A 6029-nucleotide genomic window follows, 5' to 3' on the forward strand; every position below is an offset into this window, starting at 1 on the left:
AAACTTTAAATTATGAACGACTGCTATACAAAATAGTAAGTTAGGTTTTTGCGTACTAAATTAAGTTAAGAGCATGGCTTTAAATATTTTAAAATACTTTTCCAGTCTCTAAGTTCTAAAACAGCACAAATAAAAGATTTTAAAGACGAGTATTCTTCTTATTCTACTTACCAACCTACGCAAATGAATTCCAGAATTTCTGTCAAAATCACAGTCAGGGCATCAAGCCAGAAGGCTCGAGAAATCAATGCAAATCGTTAAGGAAAACTCATACCCCCGCACTCCCTTACTTTCAAATTTCCCAGTCATTTTTGGCAGCCGCAAGAAAATGTTCGACCTTTACCGCCTGATTATGAGTCCAAGTTTTCCGTTTGGCTTATTGCTAAAGTTTCTGTTGGCCCCGTTGGCTGGGGTTTGCATTGGTTTTTCGGTTTTGCTCTGGCTCTGGTTTTTGGCCTTTTGATTTTATTATTTTTCCATTTGCAGCAGATTGGCTTAGGCCCAGTCAGAGGACCCAGGAGAGTGCTCTCCGCACTCCACTCACTGGATCTTTCCTGCTTAACTGCAATCCCCGTGGGCAATTTGGTTGCCATTTGTGTTGTTGTCCCTTTTACCTTTTCCTTTTTCCGATTTTTTTTTGTTCTGTATGCTGAACCTTTGGCTAAAAAAAAAATTGAAATATATTTGATGGACACATTATTTAAGAAGCGCAGAAATTTTTTCATATTTTTCTGTTTCTTAGTGTGATGTTTAAAGTGAATAAAGGAAAAAATTTAATGAAAAAGAACAGAAGAGAATCTTTGAAAATAAACGTAGAGATATTTAATAGTTTACCATTGAATTATTGATTTTTCTGAATAATTTACGAGCATGTCAAATTTCTCACAAACTATTTTTTCACACAATTCTCACACAGAAATATTAAAACGGAAAATTCTTGCGAAAGAAAGTGAAAAAAAAACCGCACAAAAAATCCACCAATATAATCCATTATTTTTACATATGTTCGCAACTTTTGATGGCCAACCATTTTGGCATGGGCTTAACAATATCACTTTCAGCATTGCCACAATTGTGTAAATATTTTATACTTTTTTTTTCGCCAAATCCGTTTGCTTAGGGGACCCCAAACTTTCTGTAGGTTTTTAATTACTATAGTTTTATTTGGCCAAAAATGCCAAATGCAAAATACAAACAAATTCCAATTGCAAGTTGGCCAGAGGCACACAGATGAATAGAGAAAGCCCCAAAAAATAATATGGGGACGAACACGACGCAAAATGTTAAGCTGCTTGTAAGCCGCAATGCAAATGCGGCTTTAATCAATTAAAAAATTTTCCACATGCAAAAAGTTTCCATCTGTGTGTGAAAAACAAAGCAAATCAACACACAGAAATAGTGAGAAGTAGAGTGGAAAGTGGTCGTGGGGGGGAGCAGGGAGCAAAAGAATTGCCAGAGGCAGAGGAAAGCCAGCACACGGGGCGTATGAGAAACTTTTGCGGCTCTGTGTCTGTCTCTGCCTCAGTCTAAGGCCCTTCTTCCTTGGCTGTCATGGTAGCAAGGCTTTTGCCAAAAATTTCGACTTGTTCTGCCCTGTAATCTAAGCATAAAAGGTATATACTTTTTTTTAAATTTATTATGGCATATCTTTCTCAAGTTATATGCAAATATTTCGTGGGACATCATTGGAGAACTTTTTTTGCTTTCTTTCTATGCATGTTTTACGTTAAATATATCTGACAGAGGGGTATCATATAACCCATTTAGTCGCTGGTATATCGGCTATAGCTCTTTTACATGTATTTTATTGTTTCTGTTTGCTGTTATTGTGGCCCTGGCCCTTCTGCGAGTATGGTTGTTGTTTCTGTTCTGCGGTCTGTTGGCCTGACTTGACTTTTGGTTTTTGTCTGAGCCTCGTTGAAGCCTGCTCTGGCTTTTGTTTGTCCTTGCCTAATGTTGCTCATCATCTCATTGTTGCTGTTGGTGTTCCGGACTCTGTACTGAGTCTTATTTATGCGACATTGTTGCTGTTGTTGCAAAGATAATAAGATAAATGTTCTCCAAGGACCGGCCGACATCGTCGTTGCTTATGCGAGAAGGACATTTGCACAAATGTTTTGTGATAATAAATATTACTCTATGCCCCATCAGTGGGACCGCACTCTCTTTCTGGATGGCTTCTGGGGTTCTGGGGGCCCGATGTTTAGGGACTGGTCTGGCGGTGCCACAAAAGTACACAACAGCCAAATGGTGTGGAGAGTAAAAAAGATATTCTAAAAATGTTGCATTTACGAGTATTTTTGTATCATGTCTGCCTGCAGTGCTGTGTGGCTTGGCTCATATTTTATTTTTTGTGGTAATTGAAATTTATTTTAAATTTAATTCATTATTTGTGTGCATACTGATGGCGTTTAACTAATTGAAATTCAAATTTCGTTATGTGTTTGGTGTGGAATGGGATGCTTCCTTATTTCTATTACCATTAAAGGTGCAAAAATTGACCAGATATTACGTTCATATATTGACTGGTTCGGCTTGAAGAATGAGGTTGGGACACTTTAAGGGTAGGCCTTTACGTCTGCAAGTTGGCTCAAAAATTCTATTCTATCTATTTATGCTATTTAATACTTTCTATATTTTTTATAATCATATTATATATTTTTTTATATTTACATCGCTCCATCTTTTAAGCTTTTCTTCTGTCTGCTTTATTAAATTTTAACATATCTTTAAATCTGTCTACATACGAGTATGTGTCTCTCCTAAAAACACATACTTCTTCCGCCTAATCAAACTAAACTTTCAACTTATTATTTTGTAGTTTACCCCACTGCAACTCTCTTTTCTCCTTGTTCTTTTTTTTTTGTTCTTGTTGTTAAGAAGAAAATCAAATTAGGCAAACATTTTTGTGACCGAACGGGGAAAGCTCCAGAGAGTGAGAGAGAGAGAGATGAAGTGGAGGACTAGTTTTCTAATGAATTTATAAAAACATTTTGGGAACATTTCGTGGTGGCCATAAAAGCGAAAAACGAATTTGCATAATTGACATGTGCAGAGGCTGGGGCTAGTCGAAGCCGCATACTCAAATTATTTTTACATAAGCTACATTTTTGTCTAACCATTCATAGATATGTATATATGTACATATATACTCGTATGTATGTGTGTATATATGTATGTTGGTTAGATGTATTCAATTTGCGGCAAGCTAATTTCAGTGGGAAAATGAAAAACTATTCAACTATTTTGCATGCATAAAACAGTTTCCCCACCACCATAAAAGTTTTGGCTTAAACATAGTTAAACTTATTAAACTCTTGAGAGGGGCAGCACACCTAACAAAGAGTTATACGACTTTGAGTTTAGCGCTCTTCCTCTTCGTCATAAATAAGCACATTTCCTCAAACTGTGGCTGAGTTTGTTTTTGTTGAATACAAGAGATGTCTAATTTGGGGAAAATAATGATTAAACATACATTAAAATGTATGCACAAATTAGAGTTTGTTTGTTAAATGTTGTTGCAGAAGGAATTAAATAAATAAATATATAATTTAAAAACATAATGTTAGGGCAACAAAATATAATTTAAATTGGAGTTAACTTTGGAGGGAAAGTTCCATCATTATTTTAGATTTTATTTTATGAATGAATTTTAGTTCTCCTATAAATCACAGGCTCATATTTTAATACAAAAAATTCAGAAATTAGATAGCTCTGCACAGCTTCTAGCTGTAATAATTATAATTTTTTATTTTAATATTAATATTAATACAGTTCTATTGTCTCTTATGGAGAATAATTCTTTTTAACTATGAGTTTGAGTTTGTCTATCTACCAAATTAGCTCACAGCTGAGTTATCCTCTTGGGGCATAAACTCTGCCTTTTTGCCCCTTTCATTTGATGAAAGGCGAATGTTGTTTTGGTCAGCCTCTCTTTCAGTGCGCACAGACACCAACACACAAATTGATTAACAAAATGAAGTGGAATGAAAAGGCTCGTAAAAGAAAATTTGCCAACATAAACAGGAGGCATAAAGTGTGGAAGATGGTGTACCATAAAACCAATTGGTCATCCCAGAGACCTCGACAGCCAATGGAGTGCAAAATATACCCAAAAGACGAGCCGAGCGCCTGTTCGGGGGGCCCGGGCACAATGAAAAATTTATGCCTCACGTGATGGTCGCCAGGCGGACGCAAAAACAAAAAAAGAAACACACACAGAGAAAATAAATGGGGAAAAGGGAAAATGAAAAAAACCGTAATCATTTAAATGAAATGCAGAACCAAAAGCACAAGGATCTGAGGGGCAGAAAGGAACTTCTGATTATCTGCGGTGCCGCGGAAAGCAACTGATGAGGAAGTGGCCAGGACTGTAGCCGGGGGTGGGGGATGGGGGGTGGCAGCATCAGTTTCCCTCAAACAATGAAATCAAGCGAGTGAAAAATTACAATTGTCACAACAGCAAATCGGTTTTTCATTGCTCGTCGCGCGACTTTTCACGGAGCATTCAAGTTGATATGGAAATAATTGCATGGAAATTTGCACCCAACCCAGACAGATCTCTCTGTCCAGCTGTCCATCCCCCGCCTTTTGAGAATCATTAATCTTTGGACGAGATCTCATTCCTGCTGGCAGTTATCCCACTGAAAAAATACGTATACGCCGCTTTGCCTGGCCCTGGCCGCTTCCCAGTTTAATGACTTAATTTTCAATTCCATTGACGGCAGCCAAGGCAAATTGGAATAACTATGGGAACGGTATGGGAGCTTTTGAATACGTAAAGAAGATAGGTAGAAAGGTGACAGAGTATCGGCTTTTAACGGAAAGAATTTACTTAAATTGAATAAAAATTAATGGAAAAGAAATCTTAATAAAACGCATTTTAATAGATAGCAATGACACTTATTTTGGGTTATATTACTGCCATAATGTTGGGAAAATAATCCTATGTCTTTGTTACATACCTCTGCTGGAGCAATATACCCTCTCACACTCTTTCGGGTACATGGCATAAAAATGCAAATTCCTCAGCTTGGCATCTCTCATTCCTTCTACCATTTCTCCTGCCAGCCATTTCATTACCCTTCTGGCTCCCTCATTAGCCATTAGGGCGCCATTATGCGTTGCATGTTTAATTATGGCCAAGCTGTGCAGCGTTCACCCCATGGGTTGTGTTGCTGGTGCAGGACTGCTGGTGGTCAGAAGTTTAAGAATTCCATTAGATAACAGCTTTGATGACTTTCGAGTGGCCTCCACCTACACCCAAAGCGTTTGTGGTTTAGCTTGGATTGCCTGCAATCGGAGTCGTTGAGTATTGATTGCTGGATGTGGATGCGGATGCTGATTGCATTCATTGATCCATTAATGATGCCATTGTGAGCAGCTTTTCGAGAGACTTTTCAAGACTCTAAATGGATTTGAATTTGATGCACATAATGTCTGGGTTTATTTCTCGTTTAGTTTGGATTTGCTAAGCTTTATCTATAGCAGCTCCGTTGAGATCAATTGAATTTAACAATAAATTTTTATAAGTAGATTTAAAAAAAATAAAAGATAGAAATTTGTGGAATTCTCAGCGACTGGGTTTCAGTTTGTCCAAGAGGAACTTTGCTAAGACGTTACGGAAATTCAGGGTCGGGATGGGAAGTGGCGATGGGCATCGATGGGCTCCACAATGTGGGATCGGGAACATTACCAAATGAAGACGTTGAAGACTATATTTTCTTTTATATTGTTGGATGTTTTGTATTTTTCCTTATTTACCAAGATTATTCACCTTTTATTCGAAGTTAGCTAGACCTTATTTAAAAGTTTTAGACGTATATTTCGACTTGTTTTGATTTTATTTGATTGCGCTTCATAACCGCTTCCATTGGCAGTCAATTCCAGAAGACTTCACGAGAACACAAAATAATGGGAGATGGGGAATAACTTCTCTCTGTTTCTTTGGCTTATGGCATATTATGCTCGAGGCGTAATTGAAAACACAGCGTTGTGCTGATAAACTGCCAAGGCAGGGCGAAAGCGAA

The sequence above is a fragment of the Drosophila obscura genome, unplaced genomic scaffold (assembly GCF_018151105.1).
Source record: "Drosophila obscura isolate BZ-5 IFL unplaced genomic scaffold, ASM1815110v1 contig_200, whole genome shotgun sequence".
NCBI lineage: Eukaryota > Metazoa > Arthropoda > Insecta > Diptera > Drosophilidae > Drosophila > Drosophila obscura.